The 26,010-nt window shown below is 45.7% G+C and overlaps 1 protein-coding gene and 1 long non-coding RNA gene across 5 annotated transcripts in view; one reads left to right on the plus strand and one right to left on the minus strand.

The window, feature by feature from the left end:
• Positions 1-12,704, plus strand: part of LOC120395427 — a 29,201-nt gene extending 16,497 nt beyond the window's left edge. Inside the window, exons 3-4 of the long non-coding RNA XR_005592622.1 lie at positions 11,183-11,310; positions 12,433-12,704. This is a non-coding gene — a long non-coding RNA (uncharacterized LOC120395427). The remainder of the gene's footprint in view (positions 1-11,182; positions 11,311-12,432) is intronic.
• The window catches only part of IL15RA (interleukin 15 receptor subunit alpha), a 76,315-nt gene that overhangs the window by 47,898 nt on the left and 2,407 nt on the right, over positions 1-26,010 (minus strand). The gene's annotated exons all lie outside the window — the stretch shown is intronic.

Raw genomic sequence — 26,010 nt, forward strand, 5'->3', positions numbered from 1 at the left:
TTTATATCCATTTGTTCTTGTGTCCACATTGGTACTGACCTTAAATAATTCCTCTCCCTCCCTGGTATTTATCCCTCTGATATATTTATAGAGAGCAATCATATCTCCCCTCAGCCTTCTTTTGGTTAGGCTAAACAAGCCAAGCTCTTTGAGTCTCCTTTCATAAGACAGGTTTTCCATTCCTCGGATCATCCTACTAGCCCTTCTCTGTACCTGTTCCAGTTTGAATTCATCCTTCGTAAACATGGGAGACCAGAACTGCACACAGTATTCCAGCTAAGGTCTCACTAGTGCCTTGTATAACGGTACTAATACCTCCTTGTCTCTACTGGAAATACCTCACCTGAATTAGCTATGTTTACTACATGTTTGCTCCTTTGGTAATGCCCACCAGATATTTAGTGAGCATATGAAGGGACAAATCAAGTCGAATGGCCCATTAAGGAACACTTAGCTCACAATGGACCCTGGAAAATGCCTGTCTACACTTAATGGACTTTTTGTGAATGTTCTAACTAGAATATGGGTGGGGGTGATGAACATGTAACTTGCCCATGTGACTCCAAACACCATCTTTCACAGTGAGAACACATTTCCCTTCGTCATGCATCCGACGAAGTGGGCATTCACCCACGAAAGCTCATGCTCCCAAACGTCTGTTAGTCTATAAGGTGCCACAAGACTCTTTGCTGCTTTTACAGATCCAGACTAACACGGCTACCCCTCTGATACTATTTCCCTTTATGTGGCACTTGGCAGAAGCTAAAAGGCCCTGGCCTGGAAACATCTCCATTTTGCCTCTTTCCTGCTCCAGCCTCTGGACTATGAACATATACTAATGGGAGCATTCTAACCAAGGAACCGAGGAGTTTAAGGCAGTGGTTCCCAAACTTGTTCTGCCGCTTGTGCAAGGAAAGCCCTTGGCGGACCAGGCTGGTTTGTGTACCTGCCGCGTCCGCAGGATTGGCCGATCATGGCTCCCAGTGGCCACGGTTCACTGCTCCAGGCCAATGAGAGCTGCTGGAAGCGGCGCGGGCTGAAGGACGTACTGGTCGCCGCTTCCAGCAGCTCTCATTGGCCTGGAGCAGCGAACCGCAGCCACTGGGAGCCGCGATCGGCCAAACCTGCGGACGCAGCAGGTACACAAACCGGCCCGGCCCGCCAGGGGCTTTCCCTGCACAAGCGGCGGAACAAGTTTGAGAACCACTGCTTTAAGGTAATCTGGAACCTTCATATTTCCTTGATCCTTTGCAGATAGACTTATGAGTTGGCTATGGTACAGAGACTGTTCTAGCCTTATTGATTGCTGATTTCTCCCTTGCAATGGACAAAGATCAGATCTCTGCTGACTTTCTCACATGAGTCAGCAGCCTTTGATGCCTGTAGTATAAGCAACACAGCCCTTGCTTGAGTGGTTTTGTTCTTTCCTCTCCAAATGTCAAAGCCTGTTCCCGTTGAACTCAGTAGCAAAACTCCTTTTGATTTTAATGGGAACAGGATTTGGCCCCAAGAGATCAGAGAATGTGATTTTGATCAATTGCTTATCTGTCCAGAGACAGTTCTCATGCATGTTCTGCCAGGCTGATTTCTCTTGCCCCACCCCCCCCCCCCCCCGTATGTCATGCGGAGGAAAATAATAAAACAATGTGGGCTGTAGTTCTATCAAGATGTACATGGCACACACAGTTCTTTGCCTCTTTCCCATCAAACCCAGATGGTGCAGCATCTTTGCTTTCCTAGTGCCTGGGAGAGAGCAATACTTAGATAAAGGCAAGCTGGCAGAAGCTTAGCTTGGACATAAGGGAGGCACTGATACTGTGTTAAGGGAAAGTGGGGTGATTGTCCTTCCTATCCTTCTTTCATTGAAGAAGTTTTCAGTTTGGGGTGCTGCTGGATTCTCAGTGACACCTGGAAGTACAGGTGGCAGAAGGGGCCCAAAGCATCATTTTACAACTGCATCCGTTTAACAGATGCAGTTGTAAAATTTTAGACTGGTAAGGGGGGCATCAGAGGGGATGGGGAGAACATGGGGGCCCCGGGATGGGGGTGGGGAGGAGTCACCTGGAGGGTCATGTGCTCTCCCTTGTGTCCCTTCCATGAGTGCAGTACCGGCAAGAAATGATTTCTACTTGCACTATTGCTACCCGGGTTTAGGAGGCACTCTTCTAGTTGCACTGAAGATCTACACTCTCTCTGCTCCTCCCACTATATTCCTGCACCAGGTCCCAACCACACAGAACAGCCTGCTTGCATGTTAGAATGCTGACTATGCTGCCAGAACAAGGGATGTGTAATCTGACACTTGGCATGCCAGCGCTAGGGAGTGTGTACTGCTAAGAAAGCTTTCAGTTTCACACTGGAAAATTCAATGACCAGTTTTCTGAACAGGCTGACATTATATCCCTTGTTGTCAGGAAACATCTAATTAGTTTGTGGAAGGCAAACAAGAGCACAAGCAAAAACACTAACAATGTTCTGCTTTCTGAAACTGTGTAGTGAAAGGACTTCACTGTCTGGGACACCCTCAGCTTGATAAGGATTCATTTATTCTTTCACCAATAGGTCTGAATCCAGCTAAGGTTAGTAGAGGCTGAAAGGTTTTACCATATGATGGTGAAATGATACTGGTATTTCTTTCAGTCCAGTTACTGGTGCAAGGATTGCTACTTCAAATGGCTTTCACTAGTCCCCTTGTGGGCAGCTTCAACAGAGTAGCAGTGTGGATTGATTTAAATCAAAGCAATTTTAATCATGATTTAAATCAGGCAGCAGGAAACTGTGTTTTAAATAATTGATTTTAATCTTGTTTTGCATTTGTACTTTTTAGTTATTTTCCTAAAGAAAGGTTGATTTTCCCCCCCAAAGTTTGGTAACCATTAAAATATGCTGATTTGCAATTAAACATAGCGTTAACGCTAAATTTGGTGCCACTTTTTTGCTAATCAGGATGATACGCTATCTCTGTACATGTTTATTTAAGCAATTATATATCGCTTAGAGTGCACTTATTCAAATTCTGAAGCTTTACTTTTTTCATTACATTAGAAAATGGTGAGTCCTTTTTTTTTACTCATGAATTGTGGACAAGCTGCATTGGGATGGAAATTGAAATCCCATTAAAATGCATTAAATCAGCACTTTAAAGTTGTTTATTGATTAAATAAAACTACTTTAAATGTGCTGCATACATAAACTTTTTTTCTTATGAAAACACCTTTAAATGAAAAAATGATTTATTAAATAAAGGAAGTTTTATCTGTAGTTAGTGAATTGAACTGATTGTGTCCAGTCACTGTGTTGTTCAAAATCCTAGAATTAGTAGATCTCATCCTCTCACATCTAGTTCATATTCACAGACTGAAAGAGGAAAGGAAGCTTCCTGCTTTTCCATCTCCCAATCAGTTCCTCAACCTTGAACGAACTAGTCATTGAACTGAACTAGTTTATACTGAAATGAAGAAAATGTTTTTCTGTATTTGCAGAAGGGGCTTATAATTAGATTGTAAGTTCCTTGGGGCAGGGATTGTTGTTTTTGTTCTGTGTTTGTGCAGCGCCTAGCACAATGGGATCCTGGTTCGTGACTGGGGCTTCTATGCGCTACAGTAACACAAATAATTGATGATCTAGGACTTCAACAAACTCTCTTTTCAGGTTCTTGACTAATGACTTCCACCAGTTCAGTAGGTTGACTTTCTTTAAAACTTCAGCAGCAAAAATGTTATCTTAAATATTTTTAATTTAAATTATTTGAATAGATTATCGTACTGTTTAGACCTTAATATAGGTTGTCATAATTTCACATTTAAAATTAAATAGTTTTTTTAAGTACTCAAATATAACAATCTTATTGCTTTGGTCCTTTTTTTATCCACTTTGCAGAGAGGGCAAGGACTGAGTGTGCCATCATGTCTGAACTAACCTCATTTCTGACTGTGTTCACTGGAGAATGGTGATAAGGGTAGCGTGTAGAAAACTTGTACTGCTGCTGTGTATGCTGTACCTATTATCCTGAACTTTGCTCGGCAGGACTATCAGTCTGGCATCTTCCACCAGCATTAATTTCACTTCCTCTTATTATATGTAAAGGGCAGCCCTGCACTACAAGGGATCGAAACTAGATCACAAGTTTTGGAATTGGAATTCCTAGGTTCTGTTCCTGACTCTGCCACAACTTCACAAAATCTGAATCAAATTATGCTGTAGCAATGGTGTATGTTGTGACTTCATACACAGATGCTGGATTGTAAAACACTGTGTGAAACAGGATGAATACAACAGAGGACAAGGCTTCATTTGTACATGGCTATACTGTTGATAGAAAAGGGGAGGCAGATTTTTTTTATTTTAATTAGATTCTGATTTAACTAAAATTTTAAAAAGTCAGAATCCAAAAGCAAGATTATCCTACTGTCATAAAACAGTATTACAGATATTATTGAAATGTTACAATAACAAGCTGCTCTGGGCCAAACCCGGGAAATATTCTTTCTACACTTGCAGAAGACGGTAATGCACTGTCAAAAGCTGAAGTATTAAAATCAATTTTTTTATAAGTGCTTAGCTTAATTTTTTTAACAATTCATTTGTTTTAATTTAAATCCGATTTTTAGCACTTCCCTGCTATCAAAGCTGGTCTAGCACATCACTAATTCATTCCAAGTTGAAAAATCAGGAAAGTTCATTTCCCTCTTTCAATCTATGAATAAAAACAATATGGGGACAGGATGAGATCTATTAGTTCTAAAATCTTGAAGTACATGGTGACTAGAAGCAATGAGGTAAAATCACTTCCTACAGATAATACTTTTTGTTGAATAAATCAGTTTTAAATGCTAAACACATTTTGATAAACTTACTTTTCCCCCCTATTAACCAGAACATTTAAGGTAGTTTTATTTTAAGTTTTAAAATGCTATTTTTGTGTATTTTAATTGAATTGCTGCTTTCCCTCCTGCCAGTCTGGCACTTGTCCCCTCTGCACTTAAATCAGATGGCTTCCTCCTCCACATTCCCTTTGTGACAGCAGCAGGGTCACTGAGAGCACAGGAGACAAGCTCCCTGCTCTCAGTTCTGGTCCCTGGGCTGGAGCAGCTGGAGGCAGCCTTTATAGGGAAAAACTGGCTTTGATCCTGTAGCCTTGGGCTGGACCATGCTTGGTCACTCTGAAGGTGGCACACACACAGTCTGGTCAGGGTGGGGGGCTGTGAGGGGAATGCAGTATGCTCAGTCCATCTATGGATATGGCATATGTGTAGTCTGGACCCCACTGTAAGGACTCTTTGGAGATCTTACCAGTTGAAATCTTGATCTTTAATCCCCACCCCACCCCGCCCCAAGCTCAAAAATTTAGGCAGATTTTCATGGTGATGGCAAAAAAGCACATCCCTGACGCAAAAGCCACCCCCACCATGTTTCAAGTCCTTGCTCCAAAGCAGGGGGGCACTAGAACTTTTCAAAGAAAAGGTCATCTGAGTTTGTTTGTTTGTTTTTTACCATGGATACTTTTCTCTCTAGCCTTGTGCTTGGAAATGGTTGAGCCACTTTGGCTGAAATTTTCCATTCAGTGCAACTGGTTAAAAGCTGGCAAGGTTATAGGTAACTGAAAATAGGGTCTTATAATGGGAAATGTTGGGCAACTTTAATAATTCCAGCCCTGTCTACTGCTCCTGATTATATTCCTTTTAGGAGTGGGCTTCATGAAATACCTGACCAAATATTTCCCAGTCCAAGTCAGTACTATTGATTCCCTTGCCAAGACATGGGATTGCTGAAAGCCGACAAAATGTCTAGTGGATCACATACCAGGCTGTTCTTCAATCTCTTCATTACATATTATGAAAGCGACTACCTAGACTTTACCCCAACTCTCCACCAAAGTCTATCTGAGCCCATCAAACCCAAACAAAGCTGAAATCCAAATAAGAGAAAACGCTTTATACACAGTCGTCGCCTGCCACTACAGAACTTGAAATGAAGGCAGGGAAGAATTGTGACCAATGGGGTGGTGCTCACAGTAGTTTCCAGAATAAGTCAGAGATAAAATAAGTTTATGCAGCCTGAGTCAAATTGGGTATTCCACATTGTTTTTATTATGTTGTCCAAATAAATTCCAGTTGCTGATATAATGGGGAACAGAAAATATGCTGCAGGATGATTGCATGCAGGCAGAAGAGACATGACTCATTACCAAGTGCTGATTCCAGACACCACCACTCCCAAACTGCTCCCTACCCATCTTCCAACACATGTTCTACCAGCCCTAAGTTACAGGAAAAATTGCAAAAAAATATTTTTGATAACAATTCATGACAAATGAAATAAGTGAAATGCATTGGCCTGCATCAATTCTTGGTCAGGCTAAACAATGAGAAAAAATAGAACCAGAGCGGAATTTGTCATTTTATTTACAGGAAAACTGTGCCAAAAATCCAACATGGACAGCCAAACTGTGCAGTGACACAACCCATCAATGGGAGTTGGAAGGGTCACCATGACCCACTCATCCTCGGTCTGTCAGCTGAGATTGCCAACAAAGATGCAAATTACTGACAACTGTGGTGATGGTTTTCATTATATGAGGCCTTGTCCACTAGAGTCCATCAAACCCATTCCACGTATGTTACTGAACAGCCTGCAAATGATAAGAGCTTTCAGTGACTGCTCTCCTACTGAAGTCACATTGTGACCTCAAAGGTGAAACTGGTCATGTTTTGGGAAGTAGGACTTGCTAGTGACATTAGCAGGGCTGTTACCGGAAGAACAGATGACAGCATGGAGTAGCTTGAACATCAGCAAGGTGTGGAAAATCTTGAGGCAGTAAAAGAATTAATATCCTAAAATGTCCATTTGAAACAAATGTCTGTAGCTAGAGTTGATTATGCAAGCCTTGTATTTCTGGTGCTACTCACACACCTTAAAGCAAGGGGGCAGTTTGCCACAGGAGGAGATGCCATTTCACAGACTATGCTGAAAGCAGCACATGTGATGCAGTACAAGACACAGAAAACAAATAAAATCATGACTGGTGTGCAGAAAGTAAATAAGGAAGTGTTATTTACTCCTTCTCATAACACAAAAATGAGGGGTCACCAAATGAAATTAATAGGCAGCAGGTTTAAAGCAAACAAAAGGAAGTATTTCTTCACACAACGCACAGTCAAGCTGTGGAACTCCTTGCCAGAGGATGTTGTGAAGGCCAAGACTATAACAGCATTCAAAAAAGAACTAGATGAATCTGTCCTCCATGAATTTATCTATGGCTATTAGCCAGGATGGGCAGGGATGGTGTCCCTAGCCTCTGTTTGCTGGAAGCTGAGAATGGGGGGACAGGGGATGGATCACTTGATGATCACCTGTTCTGTTCATTCCCTCTGAAGCACCTGGCATTGGTCACTGTTGGAAGACAGGATACTGGACTAGATGGACCACTGGTCTGACCCAGTATGGCCATTCTTATGTAAATCCAGATTTTGGAAAAATATTTTCAAGCAGCAAAGGCTTCAGATGTGCTAACTGGCTCCAGTAGACTCCCTCAGGAGCTAGAACAACTGTGTGGGAAGTCCTGACACCAGCGTGTCTGATGGATCATACTTCTGGCGCATACCAAGTGGATTGTTCCTGCCCTGGGATAATTCATTTAAATATCTGATGTTGTTAATTCATGTTTAAAACTATTCGTTATTATTCACTTCACGTCATTCACTTATTCTGTTTATCCACAGGAGAGGGACAGCATAGGTAGTGGCAGTTGTGCCTTAGGGAGGGATCTGCTGGGATTGAGAAAGACCCAATGACCATTCAGTCCTTGGTATCACTGTTGGAACTGCTAATTCTGGTGATGTTTTTCTTGGAACTGGTCACCTGCTTTTTCAGAATGGGCTGAAGCCAGTGTCCCATGATGACTCATCCTTACGGATTTTAGTCCGTGTTTCTCATTAGGGACTGACTGCTCTGAGTAGCAGTGGGAAATCTGGAATGCTGACTTTGGCATTACTTCTTCCTGCTGAAATCCTCGGCCAGACGGTTATTTCTTCCTGTCAGTTATTGCCAGATCCTCCTCTACCTCCTCCCCAAGCCCCAGCTCTCCCAATTCCAGTCCGTGCAGCTTGGAAATTAATTTGCAACGTGCTCTCCATGGAGAACAGACAATATACTGCACATAACCATACTTCGTTCTTCTCTGGCTCCCTCCACCCAATTATCTTAAAATCCTTAACAAAGATGGATAAATTGAGTGTCACATATCAACGCTATGAAGTAGGTAAACGTGTTTATTCCCGTATTACAGACTGGGAAAATGAGGCAGAGAGAGGTGGCAGAACTCAGGTTTCTGGATTCCTTTTCTAAAAGCAAGTCATTGGGCCAGGTTGATTCTAAACTGTAAGCCCCCATGGGCTGGAAAGGGAGCATGGCTTCTGGAGACATGAAGTCTGCCTCGATTCAGAACGTCCACAGCCTCTCCTGGTTCAACTCCTAGGTTGGAATTCAAAGCTGCCCTCCCCCAGGATGAACACATCCGTTATCTGGGAATCCCTTAGGGCCACAGCAATTTGCACAAATTAACCTTCCTGACCCAGGAGAGGCCTAAATCTGACCTGTTCTTATTTTATCTTAAACACCCAATGCTCAACATCAGTGTGGTGTTTGGCCATTTAGCACCACTGATATCAAGGCAACACAGCTGCTAACTTCAGGAAATACAAAAGCATCTGAATTTGGTTGTTTATGTCTATGAGTCACTGATATCTGAATTCCCCAAATGAGGCTGGGACTCCCATTGTTTTTACAATAAGAACAAGGAGTCCTTTTGGCACCTCAGAGACTCACAAATTTATTTGAACATAAGCTTTTGTGGACTAAAACCCACTTCATCGGATGCATGGAGTGGAAAATACAGTAGGAAGATATATATATATATACACATAGAGAACATGAAAAAATGGGCCACCCTGCTGATAAGAGCTTACCTAATATCTCACCCTAATTCAACACCCATTTTTTTCATATTCTCTGTGTGTGTGTATATATATATATATATATATACATATATATATATATGTGTGTGTGTGTGTGTATATATATATATATATATACATATATATATATATATATGTATATATATATACACACACAGAGAATATGAAAAAAATGGGTGTTGAATTAGGGTGAGATATTAGGTAAGCTCTTATCAGCAGGGTGGCCCATTTTTTCATGTTCTCTATGTGTATATATATATATCTTCCTACTGTATTTTCCACTCCATGCATCCGATGAAGTGGGTTTTAGTCCACGAAAGCTTATGCTCAAATAAATTTGTGAGTCTCTGAGGTGCCAAAAGGACTCCTTGTTCTTATTGTCCATCTAGTCCATCTAGTCCATATATATATATATCTTCCTACTGTATTGTCCACTCCATGCATCCGATGAAGTGGGTTTTAGCCCACGAAAGCTTATGCTCAAATAAATTTGTTAGTCCCTACGGTGCCACAAGGACTCCTGTTCTTTTTGCTGACACAGACTAACACGGCTACCACTCTGGAACATTGTTTTTACAGTGCTCTTGTTTTCTTCCTTTGTAACTGGCAACTATTTGTAGGATATGAAAAGCATTTTCAGAGCTCCCCTTGACTTCAAGTAGAGTTGTGGGTGCTCAGCACCTCTGAAAATTGGAGCCCCAGGTAGAGATGACCAATGCCTACCGATAGTGTGGGGAGAGGGAGCAGAGTGAGGGCAGCTGGCTTCAACATTGGCACTAGAAAAGGTTTAGAAAAGGGCAACTAAAATGATTAGGGGTTTGGAGAGGGTCCCATACGAGGAAAGATTAAAGAGGCTAGGACTCTTCAGTTTGGAAAAGAGGAGACTAAGGGGGGACATGATAGAGGTCTATAAAATCATGAGTGATGTCGAGAAAGTGTATAAGGAAAAGTTATTTACTTATTCCCATAATACAAGAACTAGGGGTCACCAAATGAAATTAATGGGCAGCAGGTTTAAAACAAATAAAAGGAAGTTCTTCTTCACGCAGCGCACAGTCAACTTGTGGAACTCCTTACCTGAGGAGGTTGTGAAGGCTGGGACTATAACAGCGTTTAAAAGAGAACTGGATAAATTCATGGTGGCTAAGTCCATAAATGGCTATTAGCCAGGATGGGTAAGAATGGTGTCCCTAGCCTCTGTTTTTCAGAGGTGGAGATGGATGGCAGGAGAGAGATCACTCGATCGTTGCCTGTTAGGTTCACTCCCTCTGGGGCACCAGGCATTGGACACTGTCGGTAGACAGATACTGGGCTAGATGGACCTTTGGTCTGACCCGGTACGGCCGTTCTTATGTTCTTATATTATATTCTTAACAGTGTTTCTGAGCATGCTCATTTTGTGTGAGCATGCTCAGTACAAGCCAAGCCGCAAATCTGGTGGGGTGGGAGGGGCATGTAACCCCGCATGCCTCTCCCTACATGTCGGTTCTAGCCCCGGGTGTCTATAATGAGGCACCCAAAAACCCAGGCACCCAAAATTAGAGGCCACTTTGAAAAATCTGGGTCTTGATCATGCTAAGCACTCCCCATTTCGTCATCCCAGAGAAGCTCTGCTATCTCGGTGGGGCATGAATGCGGAGGAGATCTCCCAAAGAGAAAGACTTGCAGTTATGTTTCTCCCCAGATGTAAACTCACAGTTCATGCGGCAGGCAGCTCAGAATCCTGGGCACAGGGACTCATTCCTTAAGCTGTGTAAGTAATACTCGACCAAACCAAGGTGCACATATGTAAGGATATGAACTTGGAAAATAGTTCCAAGGACTATTTCATAACAGTTCCACTGATATCTTATCAGTTCCAAAGGATTCCACATAATCTCAGTGTGCTGCGTCACTGCAGTGATGGCCACTTTCTAACAACTTTCCTTTCCTTCTTGAGAGACTCACGGCCTGATCCAATGCCCATAAATGCCACTGGGCCTGGGATTAGGCCCGAAGAGAGAAGGAGGAGTGGAAAAAGAAAGAGGACTTAGGTTGGGTTAACTGGCTCAGCTGGAAAGGAAACAACCTCACCCCTCATTGCCAACCCCTGGTTTGAATCCAGCCAAAGCCTTCAAGGTTTGATGCTAAAGCAGTGACATGCACCCGGGCCATGGTGGATTCTGCAGGACTGCTGGATGCATATCTAATGTGCAGTGCTTTTTTAGGGGTGCCATAAGGAGAAGCCCACGACCGCACAAAATAGGAACAGAGATGCATGGAGGCTGGGCAGAGTGTCTTCTCATGTGTCTGAAGCAGGTGAAAGTAAGCCGGTCCGGTCCATTCTGGCATACTGGTAAGAAAGTGGCCACCGGTACACAGCTGACCTTACCAGCAGGGCTGATGATGATGGGGGGGGGAAAGGGGCAGCTGCCCTGGAGCCCAGCGATTTAAAAGGGCCTGGGTCTACCCTCTGGCTCTTTAAATTGCCGCCAGCGCCCCAGGGCTCCCAGCCGCCGCCGCTACCCCAGGGCTCCAGCGGTAATTTAAAGGGCCTGGGGCTCTCGGACACTGCCACTACCCTGGGGCTATGGCAGCAATTTAAAGGGCCCAGGGCTCCTGGCCGCCGCTGCTGCTACCGAGCCAGCAGCCGGAGCCCTGGGCCCTTTTAATCGCCGCTGGAGCCTTGGGCAGCGTGGGCCAGGCAGCTCTGAAGAGCTGGCTGGGGGAGTCTGGCCCCAGCCCCGCCCCTTCTGCCTGAGGCCCCGCCTCTTCTGAGGGCCCAGAGCCCCACCCCCATGCCCAGGACCCCCGGCTGCCCTGCAGACTGGTAAGTCTGTTAAGTTACTTTCACCCCAGTCTGAAGTCCTATAGCTTTATTAGATAATAGGGGGATATTGGGTGCATGTACACTGGGAAAATCCATAGGAGTTTTTTGCACCCATGCAGCTGTACTGATGGAGACAGATATTTTTACCACTGTCAGCATGTACGAGTGCAGAAAAATGCTTGTCAATATTCCTAGTGTTGGCCTCTGAGGGGAAATTGTAGAGGAGGGAACTAAAGAGACAGAGCAGTGAGTGGATCTGGCCACAACAGGGAAGCAGTGCCAGGAGCTACTAAGATCCTGCAGTGTGGGAGGGAAGGACTTCGTGAAGGGAGGGTCATGAGTTGCAGTGGGTTGCCAGAAGGGAGGGGTGTGCCGTGCTGGGACTTGGGGGATGAAGGTGATTCCAGAGAACTGTCAGGATGATTGCACATCGGGAGGGGACATGAAAAATAGGCAAAGGAATTTTTGGATGCATAACTGAACTGGTGCAGTTCGTGAGGACTTCACATGGGTCCTTGGGAGCCAATACAAAGCATATTTCAGGCATCCCCAATTCCTCATCTTCACGAAGTGTATCTTGTGAACCTGAAGTTCGTTATCATGTATCATTTCAGTTTGCATTTTACAGGCTTTCTCATCATTATCTAGGTGCACAAGCGTCCTTGGAGCTCCACAATGATTCATTTGCAAAAGACTGGACTTAGTCTGAACGTGTATTTGTCACACATTTCTTCTGCAGGACAAGACCTCCCTTGATCTTGGAGCTACAACCAAATAGTTTTAACTGCAGTAAAACAAATACTGCAGAAAAGCATAAAGGAAAAAATTCCCATTCTCCTTCTCGAAGTATAATGAAAAAAAATCACAGTGGATCATACATCCCGTGTAAATGCCCACTTTGCCCTTAGGCAGAGCCTTTCACCCCAGGATCTCAAACCAATGTATAAAGGTTAATGAATTAAGCCTTAGCAGTCCTACAGGATAATATTATTACTTCTATTTGACGGATATGTAAATTGAGGGACAGAGAAAAGCTCAAATTTTTAAGTGGTCTCTAATTTGGGGGTTTTGTGTTTTTGAATGTCCAACTTTAGACACCTCACGGTGTCTGATTTTCGGAGGAGATAAACACATCACACCACTGGGAACTACAGATGCACCTTTCTGAAACTCGGGCCACAGGGACTCAATTCTCCACTGCCGTGCACCTTGTGAATTTTTTTGTATCTGTGCAAAATAGGTTCAAAACACTCCCATTTGTATCAGTGAGGGGTGAATTCTGAATTGGTCGTGTTTTATATCCACTGTGCATGGGTGTGAATGATTATGTGAAGCGCCAGACGGGCAAATCAGGTCCAAGGGCTGAGATACACAAAGGAGCCCTAAAGAGTTAGGTTTCAGAGTAGCAGCCGTGTTAGTCTGTATCCGCAAAAAGAACAGGAGTCCTTGTGGCACCTTAAAGACTAATAAATTTATTTCAGCATAAGCTTTCGTGGGCTACAGCTCACTTCTTCGGATGCATAGAATGGAACACACAGACAGAAGATATTTATACATACAGAGAACATGAAAAGGTGGAAGTATGCATACCAATTGATTGGACTCTTACAGTTGGTATGCGTACTTCCACCTTTTCATGTTCTCTGTATGTATAAATATCTTGTCTGTGTGTTCCATTCCATGCATCCGAAGAAGTGAGCTGTAGCCCACGAAAGCTTATGCTGAAATAAATTTGTTAGTCTCTAAGGTGCCACAAGTACTCCTGTTCATTTTTCTAAAGAGTTAGGTGACTTTCCCTGGGAGTTGGATGCCTAACTTCATTAGGTCCCTTTGAAAATCCAAACCTCAATGTCTAAAGGTGGATACCCAAAATTAAGAGCCACTTTTGAAAAACTGACCCTTGGTGAGTTGCCCAAGATTATTTTGTAAATTACTGGGAGAAGAAGGACTAGAAAAAATGGTTACTTTGGTTCTTTGAGATGGTCTGTCCATGAGATCCCACTCATGGTGTGCAGGTGCCCTATGCACTGGAGATGGGGCAGGGATGGTGGCTGGAGTAGCCCATACGTCCTTGGCTGGGTCCAAAATTTCCTCATTTATGGGCATGCAACCCTGAGAGACTGGTTGTAAGATATCAAATAGTTTACATGCTTTCTAAAGAGGATTTCAAGGCTTCTGCCATCTTTTTGAGGAAGTCTTGAAATGCCTTACAGCCCTCAGTGATATCAGGAACAGATAAATCCACGTCTTCATCCAGAGAGGAGGGTGCAAAATATAAAGGCATTGATGGGTCCTCTTGTCGACCCATGTCCTCTCCTTCATTCTGCAGTTGCTGCTCCTCTGGAATGGCATCCTCTCTGAGCCTCTTGAAGGAGAAGACTAGAAGTGGCCAAGATACTGAGTGTGCCCATGAATGCTTGTATGACCAAGTCTAGAAGCCATAAGAATACATTATATTTGACCAGTGAGGTGGCATCCAAGAAGAATGGGAATTTCAAGTACATGACCTCTGTGGAAGTGGATTGTGGTGAGAATCTTTTTTATGATAGTCCCTGTCTCTGGAGCAACCAGGAGAAAAGGTTCCTGCTGGAAGCGGCCAAGGAAGAGGATGATGAAAATCCCTCGATCGGAGGATTCATTCATTCATAGATTCCAAGGCCAGAAGGAATTACTGTGATCATCTAGTCGCACCTCCTGTATAACACAGGCCATAGAACTTCCCCAAAATAATTCCTAGGGCAGATCTTTTAGAGAAATATCCAACCTTGATTTAAAAATTGTCAGTCATGGAGAATCCACCACAAGACTCGGTAAATTGTTGCAATGGTTAATTACTCTCACTGTTGAAAACTTAAATCTTATTCCAAGTTCCAGCCATTGGATCATGTTAGACCTTTCTCTGCTAGATTGAAGAGACCATTGTTAAATATCTGTTCCCCATGTAGGTACTAACAGCCTATAATCAAGTCACCTCTTTGTTAAGCTAAATAGGAGGAGCTGAGATCTTGGAGACTCTGAGGTGGGCTCCCAGATTTTCTCTGAGTCTCAGGTGGATGAAGAGAGATCTGCATTGCCAATACCCAAGGTAGATTTTGAGATTGTAAACAGTGAAGATTTTATTCCAGTTCAGGCGGTCTCTCAGTTCCGCTGGGGCAGTGCAGGACACCTCTATTGAAACTGTCAGTACCAGAAACCTGTGCATTGTGGGAAGTGGTACCAAATGAATCGGCACTGGATGAGTCAGTGCCAGTGTGCTGGCTGGTGCCACGGGATTTTTAAATTATCAACACCCCAGATGCCAATAGTTGTTCCAAGGGAACCATTTTTGTTCGGTGAGGATTGGTGCTGAGTTCGATGACATATCACGTACCGGCTTCCCCAGTGCAGAACTAGTCGAGTCTATAGTGATCTATGGCTTTTTCTTGCTCAGTACCAGAGGTGTGGACTGGCACTGAGAAGCATCTGTGGTTCTTTCTTCCACAAACAACAGGGGTGCCTCACTGCTCCGAGGACTTCTGAGATACAGTCTTAGAGCTTTTGGATGAAGCATGAGCTCTCTTCAGTCCTGAAGAGCCCAGAGCAATGTCTCTTGTAGATGGAGAACTAGAAGCATGAAGTTTTTAGGAAGGAGCAGGCACCCTTTCTCTCCAGATCACTCCCGAATCACATGCTTCCCTCACAGACTTTTCCATCCTGAAAAGTCTCAGATGGGTCTTCCTTGATTTTTGGGTACATTTTGGGCATAACAGATTAGTCACATACTTTGTGGGGATAGGGCTCTCCCTGAAACAAAAGCGACATGGAATGTGTGTGTCAATCAAGGGAATTGCAGGGTCTCATGTTGGGGAGACCTAGGTTCAACCATGAGGCTGATAACCCCGGTACTACTCTAACCTAACTCTTATTGAAAACCATAGATACTTTTTTCCAGCAGCCTAAATGAGTAAACTTTAACCAGTGACAATAAAATAAATATAGTCACTATGTCGCAAGCCTACCTCGAGCATCTGTGGGGACACTGAGGTTGTTCCAACTCACTGCCAGTGGTGGAAAGAAGGAACTGAGGAGCATCTGGGATCGCTCTGCCCTTTATGCCCTGGGGAGGGGGAGGAGGAGGGCAGGGGGGGCACACACAAAGTCCCTAACTGACAATGCTGGTGAAAACATTATCAGCTCCTGCCTGTGCACCGTGAGTGGGATCCACCCAAATACTTGAAGAAGAACCTAGGAATCCTGACTAGGGTTGCCAGTTTTGGTTGGATGTACTCCTGGAGATTTTATCACATGACATACTCTTTAATTAAAGATTAAACTTTAATTCCTGGAGACTCCAAGCCAATCCTGGACGGCTGGCAACCCTAATCCTGACTTCCAGTCCCTGCTTTAGACACTCTAATAGACTTTAAGGCCAGAAGGGAGCTGTGATGCGGCATATGCCCTACGCTGGCAAATGAAGGGTTAACCTGGGGTGGGGGTAGCTGTGGTGGAGTCAGGCCCAGTTGAGGAGGAGGACAGGGCTCCATGAAGACAGGCCTGAATCAATGTAGAGGGAAGACTCTGGAGTCAGGGGGCTGTAAGAGAGGCTGTTAGGGGATCTCCTTAGTACTGGGTTAGCGGGAGTAATGGAGGCTGCAGCCCTAAGAGAGACACTGATAACCAGGGGGAATGCCTGCAATGCTGCGTCCTGGCTCAAGGGGGCGCACTAGCAATGAGTTCCCCCCATTACGGGACCATTATGCTAATTTAGTCTGATCTTGCATAACACAACACCCACACACACACCATTGACTTTCATCCAGTTGTTCCTGCACTGAGTCTCATCACTTGTGGTTGAATGTTCCCAGACAGTATGCAATGTAAAATGGCCACTGCGAACAAGTCTGAACATCCAGGACAACAACTGGAGTCGGCTCAAATGCTTTATTACTTAGCTCAGTTTCAGGATGGAAAGTCATCTGCTTTGGCTCCCATCCCATCCCTTCTCTGCCTACCTTGGGTTTCAAGCAGCTGCTACTGCATGATAAGTCATCCTTTCTGCTGACATGTGCCAATACTGCTCTTTCCAACCATTCACTCCGGCAGTGTGGCAGAAAATCGATTTGTGTCTAAAGTGTTTAGTCTTGTGCCTGCAGTAGATTTTAAACACTTTAGGGCAGAGACTGTCTCTAGATATCTGTGAAGTGCTGAGCACTCTCTAGGTGCTCAATAAATTATACTAATTAAGCCCTAATTATCTTTTCAAAGACAAAACCCCCCCAAAAAACAAAATACAGCCCAAGTGAACATTAGGGCTCTGAGTGGTCTGTTTAATATTTGATCAGCTGAGTGAAACACGCACCCTGCCATGGCTAAAAGCTTGTGAACTCTGATTCCCTGGAATGCTTTCCACTATCTGACAAGGACAGGCATGAAGCTGGTGTACCTAGTGGTTTTCTGTCAGACACAACCTGGCATGCCGTGCAGTTGATGTTCTCCCAGGTGCATGCTGCAATGGTACTATTTTAGGCAGGTTAGCCCTCCATCTCTGCCTGTGCTTTAACTGCCAATCAGGTTAACCCAGGGCAGGGGTCATAGTGCTGATGATGGCTGGTGACAGCACGGGGAACATTGTAAATGCCTTGTCTCCACTTAGGATTTAGCAGCAAAATTACTAGAGCACATTTGCTATCTCCGTGTTAAAAATACCACACTTTCTGTGTCAGGGAGGACCACGTGCTTCTCTCTCACTTTCCATGGATAATGCTTAGCATAGGCTCCAACTCCGTGGGGGGAGCTCTAGGGCCCAAGCACCCATGGAAAAAAAACAGCGGGTACTTAGCACCCACCAGCCAAAACTGTTTGGTGGCCCCAGGGCTGACAGCCTGACAGCTGTTCAGTGGCTGGTGGGAGGTGCTTTGGGGAGGGCTGAAAGGAAGGAGCAGTAGGTGGGGGAGGGGCCTCAGGAGAGAGGGCGGAGCAGGGGTGAGAAGAGGCGGGGCGAGGGCGGGGCTTCCGGGGCAGAGCAGCGGCAGGAGTAGGCGAAGCAAGGGCAGGACCTTGGGAAAAGAAGCGGAGTGGAGGTAGGGCCTTGGGCAGAGCGGGGGTGGAGCACCCATGGGGGAAAAAAAGTCAGTGCCTGTGATGCGTAGGCACACACCAGTGGGTACTAACAAGTTTAATCTGTAGAAAACTGGCTAGTTTTCAGGTGGAGACAGCTGGAGGCTGTCAGTTTTCAGGGACTCACAAGTACAGCTGCTGCTGAGACTAGTCTGAAGTTGGGGATGGTTCCCAGCACAGGCACCGACCCGGTGGGTGCTCCGGGGCTGGAGCACCTCTGGGGAAAAATTAATGGGTGCCCTGCACCCACCGGCAGCCAAGCTCACCGGCCCCCCAGCTCGCCTCACCTCCTCCTCCGCCTCCTCCCAGCGCTCCATATTTCCATTCCTCCCTCCCTCCCAGCGCTTGCCACCGTCAAGCAGCTGTAGCAAGCTCTGGGAGGGAAGGGGGAGGAGCGGGAACATGGCGTGCTCAGGGGAGAAGGAGGCAGGGCCGGGGCAGGGATTTGGGGAAGGAGTCGAATAGGGGCAGGGAGGGGGCGGAGTTGAGGTGGGGACTTTGGTGAAGGGGTTGGAATGGGGGCAGGAGGGGCGGGACAGGAATGGAGTCGGGGCAGGGCCAGGGGTCAGGAGCAGGGGGGTTGAGCATCCACTGGTGCCAGAAGAAGTCGGCACCTATGGTTCCCAGCAGCATTTCCGGAGCAAGTCTCACTAAGCCATCCCCCTCCGCTGCTGGAAACACTCTCTGGTCCCCAGCCTGTGCTCCCTCTTCCCTTTCCCCACTACTAGTGCATTCCGAAGTCCATGATAGAGCACATGGATGGCAGCGCAGGTCACATGGCTGGGCTTGTGGTAGCTTCTGCAGTCACTTCATAGAGAGGCGGTAGATCCATTTCATTGTGGCCTTAAATCAATAATTCCACTGCCTCTCTATAAGCATCAGTTGTACAGAAATCCCTGGAGATGCTCTGAACATAAGCATTGTGGCCTCTGGGCACTAGCAGTGCAGGACAACCGGCCCAAACAGCAAGTTGGTGCCTACGGGCTTGTCTACACTCAAAATGCTACAGCGACACTACTTGAGCTGACCAGAAGGGGTCTCTCATCGGCGTAGGTAATCCACCTCTCTGAGAGGCGGTAGCTAGGTTAACAGAAGAATTCTTCCATTGACCTAGCACTGTCTACTGTAGGGATTAGGTCAGTTTAACAACGTTGCTCTGGAGTGTGAGTTTTTCATGACCTACCTTTTTAGTGAAGAGCAGGCCTCAGTTCAGTTTCTGCCTCTACCATCGATTCCTTTTGTTACTTAATCTCCCTGGCCTGATCAGGAGAACACTTAAGAATATGCTTAACTTTAATGGGATTTAAGCATGGGCTTAAAGTTAAGCCCATGCTTAATTGCTTTCCTTAATTCACAGCCTGTAAAGAAGAGATAATAAATCTGTCTTGTCTACTTTAGATTGTAATCACTTCAGGACAATGATTCATACATGCAACCTGTGGCAGAATAGGGTCCTGATCTTGGTGAAGCTTCCAGTCTCTACTGGAAACTCCAGAATCACAAATACTGCAGCCTATATATTCATATTTATTTATATTGGAATTCATTGTCAAAGATGCATATTGTTGACCAACGGGATGTACAGGCCTTTAAGCACATTCCCAACAGAGTATGAAAGAGCCATGTCTGTGTTGAGCTCAGAACACAGACGCCTCATTGGCAGTCACCTGAGATTTCCCACCAACCCACTAGTGCATTAACTCTTTCTCAGAGATATGGCGTTTCGATCAACTTGAAAATATTTATACATCACAATTGCAGATGTTTTCCTCACCAACACTGAGATTCTTATGGTACAAATATACTTTGATTTTATTCCTTTCTCACAGTGATCTTTCAAGGGCATCATAAGTTGAATATCAGGTTCAGGTGAGGACAGAAAGGAGGCAGTAGCTGATCAAGATGTCTACATGGATTTCTTTGTATGCTGCACATAAATGATCCAGTGAACACTACTTCCCTTGTGTAACAGATGCAGCACTTGGTGGGGGGGTCAGTTTTCAGCAACCATGTAAGAATTCATGAGAGTAGAACCCAGGTCTACAGATCCTGTAACAACTGAGGTACCTATGTTGCCACCAGCTCACACAGAATTATAGCCAAGGAGCACTGGCCATATCACTCAAACAGACCTGAGCAACAGTACCCTGTGGCTTTCTGATTGGCCCATGCTCACTGTTTAACCCTGGAGGGTGGTGTAGGAAGTTCTATGGGTAACATGGCTAGCTGTGATGCCAGACCTCACTTTGCTCTCTGATCTCCAGTCTCAGAGTCCAGCCTGGTAACTATCTCTAATTCTGACTCTTGCCTGTTGCTCCCAGCTTGCTGACTACTGCCTCGTAGCCATCCTTGACTTGTGGCCATCAGCCCAGCTGTGACTGCTAGACCAGACTGTCTATGCCCTAGTGCCTTACAAACCATGGGCAAGTCATGTTACCGTCTCTGTGCCTCAGTTTCCCCACATGTAAAATGGTGCTAGTGATACTGGCCTTCCTTGGTCAAGCACATTGGAACCTATACAGGAAAAGTGCTGAGTACTATTATTTATTAATTGACACTAGAACGTACCACTTGAACATCTGAGTTGGGAGAATTTATCACCAAGTAGTTAAGGACTCTGGAAAGCTTTCTCTAGCTCTCCTAGACCTCACGTTGACAAACTTACACCCACAATGCTGTATAACACCTAAGTGTGCTTTGTACATATTGATTCACCCTGGACTGAAAGGAAAGCAATAATAACACCACCTTGCTGTTATGCAGTGCTTTGCATCAGTAGATCTCAAAGCATTTTAGAAAGGAGAGCAGTATCATTATCCCCAATTTACAGGTGGGGAAACTGAGGCACAGAGCAATGCACTAACTTGCCTGAGGTCACCCAGCAGGCCAGTGGAAGAGCCAAGATTAGAACGCAGGTCTCCTGAGTCCTAGAGGCTGGTGCTCTAGTTACATAACACCAGCTTATTTCTGGTGAGTGAATTCTTCAAAAGTATACTGCTCAACTACCATCAAAGGTGTTTTGATGGAAATTACAGAAACTAACCAGACTTTGTTTAAATAACTGTGTTTGCAGCTGTGAAATCCATGGGGCTTGATTCTGATCTCACAGTAGTGTTGTGATCGGGGTCCTAGTGGGAATCAGCTGTGGTCACCCAGGGTGAACGGCAAAGAACGGGGCAGACAATCCCCATAAAGCTGGTGGATATTCCAACACTTAGATTTACCGAGCCAGCATAAAACAGCTTCTTTATAACCTCACTGGTTACTCAGACGTCCAAACATCACAGTTCCCTTAAAGTGATCCAGCCTCAGGCCTCCATCCAGGTACCCACGTCAAATATGATTTCTGAAAATCTTATTTCATCATATAAAAGAAAAGGTTCTACCAATCCCAAAGGATCGGACACATTATCTCCCAGGTTAATGAATATTCCAGATCTGACCCAAATACACGCTACAGCCAATTCTTATTAACTAAACTAAACTTTATTAAAAAACAAAAGAGATAGAGTATGCTTAAAAGATCAATGTACATACAGACATGAGTTCAATTCAGTGCATAGATGGTGAGCTTTGTAGTTGCAAAGAGTTCTTTCAGAAATAGTTCATAGGTTATAGTCCAATGTCCAAATCTCACATTCAGGGCATACCAGCATAACTGGGACCTCAGTCTTGTAACTCAAATGCCTAAGCAGCTCTGAGATGACAGAATCAGGACCCAAGGATATTTTATACAATTTCATGTCTTTTGATAAGCTGGAGTTCAAAAGGTAATTAACATGACTTTGAAGGAGGTCCATCACCTGTACTTAGCTATAGAATTAACATAAGGCCATTTGCTTGTTCTTCCACCATTCACAGAACATTTCAAAGAGATGAATATGGAGATATCCTGTGTCTACAATTCATTGAAATGCTAGGATCTTCTTTTGACCTCTGAATTATCAGAATACAGCACAGACAGGGACTGTTGATTACATCGTCCGCCCTACTCATACATATGTAAATAACAAAAACACAAATATTCTCTCTCCACATGTCTTTTGAGGGTTATTTATTTTTCTAGCCATGTGTCACAAGTGTAAAACGACTGAAGTCAATGCAGTGATGTTGGTGCAATATGAGTGCGAGCTGAGATTGGAATCAGTCCCTAAATTCCACGAGGAATCCACAGTCGTACCACAACTCTGCCCGCTCATGAGCAGGCTATGGCTACACTTGCACTTCAAAGCGCTGCTGTGGCAGCGCTGCCGCGGCAGCGCTTTGAAGCGCTAAGTGTAGTCAAAGCGCCAGCGCTGGGAGAGAGCTCTCCCAGCGCTGTCCGTACTCCACCTCCCTGTGGGGAATAACGTACAGCGCTGGGAGCCGCGCTCCCAGCGCTGAGGCTTTGACCACACTGGCGCTTTGCAGCGCCGCAATTTGCAGCGCTGGAGAGGGTGTGTTTTCACACCCTGCTGCAGCGCTGCAAATTTGCAAGTGTAGCCATAGCCTCAGCAGAATGGGCCAGTGACTGGATACGCCTGGAGCCTGAACTATTCTCACGCCAGAGCTGGTCCACTGCAGGCAGAACAGAGGCATGTTGCTAGGGCAACGTGCAGGGCTAGGCCTGTGCTGCCGCTAACACTCTGTTGCATAGTTCAGTCACAGAGGTTGTCACTGTTTTCTCTCCTACTGCTTGTATTTATATGTTTGGCCAATTGCCAATGATCTGCCCAGGGAAGCTAGACCTAATAGCATCCCTGGTTTAAAGATGACCAGCGAAGGGGAAAAATCTAGGGGCTTTGACCCTCTTTGATATATAAAGATAGTCTGAGCAATGTGTGTGTGGCAGGGGAGAAGTGGGCAGTTAAGGGGTTTTGGTGGTGTTTTTCCCCTGTGTTTTTTTTTTTGTTTTGTTTTGTTTTAATACTAGAAATTCAGAGCTGGTCTACTCTGGACAACTGAAGACTCGTATATTTTTGACAGCAGAGATACTGTCTGCTTCAGTTAAATCTGATGAATTGAGAAGGGGACATGGTTTTTATTTTTTTACACTATATAAAACTCTTTAGTTATGTTAATACTTATTTAACTAAAACACTTGAGAGAAAAGCTCTTTTGTTAATGATGCAGAACCCTCGCTCCTTCCATTAAGGGCTGAAAAAGCATTCAGTACATACAGTTGTGGCTCCCAACCAGTCCTCTTGCAAAACCAGGGATGACCAGACTTAATAATCCTGGTATTTTTAAGATTAAAAAAGCAATAAGAAGGGAGGAAAAAATACTCTACGGGCCATTTTTATACATAAGCAAAATAGCACAAACCCAATTTTTAATCCTTTGCAAGTCACCTTTGAAGGAGGCGCTTGAGAACTTCTCCAGGAAAGTTCCTCAACTGTAGAATTGGCTTTTCTCTTTGGTCTGACATCTCCTAGTTATTCTGAGCTCCAGGACATATTAAAAAGGTTGATCGTGTTTTCCCCAGGATTTTCTGGGCAAGGTGGATTAAAAACATTTATGCAGTCTGCTAGAGCCATAGATCCATAAGGTTAGAAGTCACCCCAGGGTCATCTAGTCTAACCCCCTGCCAAGATTCAGAATTTGTTGTGGGACATTTGTTTGAGTGTCAAGGACTGTTTATATGACTATTGTACAAAGGCTCTGGAAGTAAAGACAGTCTATTCTGGATGTTTATGTTTGATCATTTAAAATTGTTGTGTAAGTATCTAGAGTCTTTTATAAATGGAAAGAAATGAATGAATTTATGCCAGTGGCCTTACCCAGGTGTGAGTGAGTGCAGCATTTGAAGCCATTAAGTTTCCAAAGTATGTTTTAATTACAAATGGGTAAAAAAAGTGTTTAAAATCACTTCCACAGGGGGGTATGGAGGAGGAATGTGCAAATATTTCCTTTTGGCAAGTGGGCCCAACTTGGTTTCAGCTTCCTTAGGCTTCCTCCATCCCCAGTTTGAAACATTTATTCACAGCCAGCTGTTTACGTCTTTCAGCAAAACGCTCTATTTCCTCCACTGTTTGCTCCCTGAATATTTCCTTCCTCTTCCCACTCCAGTAACTAAATATCAGCGTGAGAAAGCTGCACCCACTGTTCTCCTTGGATCTATTCTATTCGGCTTTACAGCGGTTCTTATACTGTCCTCATCACCCGAGTAGCTGACTATCCTTCTGGTAGCGCATCATACAAAGAGACTAACAAGGCGAAAGGAAATGAGCAGGAGCCACGTTGCAGTGACAATTCTGCCACCCTTTTGCCCAACGCAGTGTGAGCTCAGCTCTGCACCTGACTGTGGTGGGGAAGAGAAAGCAGCAGGATGGCCCACACTTTCCCTCTCCCTCCGCCTGGAGGAGAAGAGCTGCTCTAACCTCACCCGGGCCAGTGCTGCCCACTCATGCTATGGTTGGCTCTGTGTAGGGGCACAAGGACAACCAGAGGTGAAAGTAAGCTGGTACGCCCCAGTACGGCGTACCGGCAAGAGCCTGTGTGCCGTACCGGGGCAGATTGGCTTCCCCTGGCAGCAGTTTAAAAGGCCTGGGGCTCCCAGCAGCTGCTGGAGCCCTGGGCCCTTTAAATTGCCGCCAGAGCCCTGCTGCCGGAGCCCTGGGGAAGCGGTGGGGCTCAGGCGGTGATATAAAGGGCCCGAGGCGTCTGCCGCAGCTACTGCCCTGGGCCCTTTAAATTGTCCCCGGAGCCCTGGGGTAGCAACAGCGGGTCTCCGGCAGCTATTTAAAGGATCCGGGGCTGCGGCAGCTGTTACAGTCCCGGCCCTTAAAATAGCCACCGGAGACCCGCCGCCGCCTCCCCAGGACTCTGGCAGCAGGGCTCTGGGGACGATTTAGAGGGTCCAGGGCTCCAGTAGCCGCTACCACCCCGGGCCCTTTAAATCATCCCTGGAGCCTGCTGGAGCCCTGGGGTAGCTGCAGTGGGGCTCCGGCAGCTATTTAAAGGGTCCGAGGCTGCCGCAGCCCCTACCGCCCCGGCCCTTAAAATAGCCGCCGGAGCTCCGCCGCCGCCTCCCCAGGGCTCCGGGGATGATTTAAAGGGTCTGGGGCTCCGGTAGCCGCTACTGCCCCGGGCCCTTTAAAATCATCCCTGGAGCCTGCCAAAGCCCTGGGACAGTGGCAGCGGTGATTTAAAGGGCCAGGGACTCGGCCACCACTACAGCCCCAGGCCCTTTAACTTGCCGCCAGAGCACCATCGCCGCTACCCCAGGGCTCCAGCAGCAGGGTTCCGGGGATCATTTAAAGGGCCCAGGGTGGTAGCAGCAGCCGGAGCCCTGGGCCCCCGGCTGCTGCTGCTGTCCCGGGGCTCTGGCAGCACAGCTCTGGTGGTGATTTAAAGGGCTCAGGGCTCCCACTGCTGCTACCCTCTGGGGCCCTTTAACTCGCCACCCGAGCCCCGCTGCTGGAGCCCTGGGGTAGCAGCACTGGGGCTCTGGCGGTGATTTAAAGGGCCAGGGGGTCACGGCTAGCCACCTCTGCAGCTGGTAGCTCTGGGGGTGATTTAAAGGGCCTGGGGCTCCCAGGTGCTGCTACCACAGCCCCAGCCCATGGCTCTTTAAATCCTGATTTAAAGCACCCAGGTATATAAAGGCCCCGCCTCTTCTGGTAGAGACCACGCCCCCTCCTAAGGACTCCGGAGTACTGGTAAGTCCTTTAAGTTACTTTCACCCCTGAGGCCATCCCTCTCCCTTTGCGCACTCACACAGGGCCAACCGCAGTCTGACTCCCCTTATTCAAAGTTTCATCCAACTCATCTCCTTTTGGGTGGGAAAGTCATTACAAGGGGCTCCTAAATGTATTCCAGAAAGAGGATTCTCTTCTCCCATCAAATCCTAGACAATATGCAATGCGCACAGTGCCCGGTGGCTCTGATTTCAAGCCAGGTTTCATACAGTGAGAGATAATTACAGTAAATGCCCCTTATATACAGTCCACCAAAAAGCTGGCTGCACATTTAACCAGGGGAATCGGCTGACAGTGAAAGATCTTGTTAGGTACAGTACAAAGGTTAATGTTGATGGCATCAACAGAAGCTGGTAGAGTGTCACAAAGTGTGAAAGAGAAGGGAATGCAGTTAGGATGTTGTAAAGTTGCATAACTGCATACTTGTATTAGATATCCTGCAAAATGTGCT

This window comes from Mauremys reevesii, linkage group 1, assembly GCF_016161935.1.
Source record: "Mauremys reevesii isolate NIE-2019 linkage group 1, ASM1616193v1, whole genome shotgun sequence".
NCBI classification, from domain to species: Eukaryota; Metazoa; Chordata; order Testudines; family Geoemydidae; genus Mauremys; species Mauremys reevesii.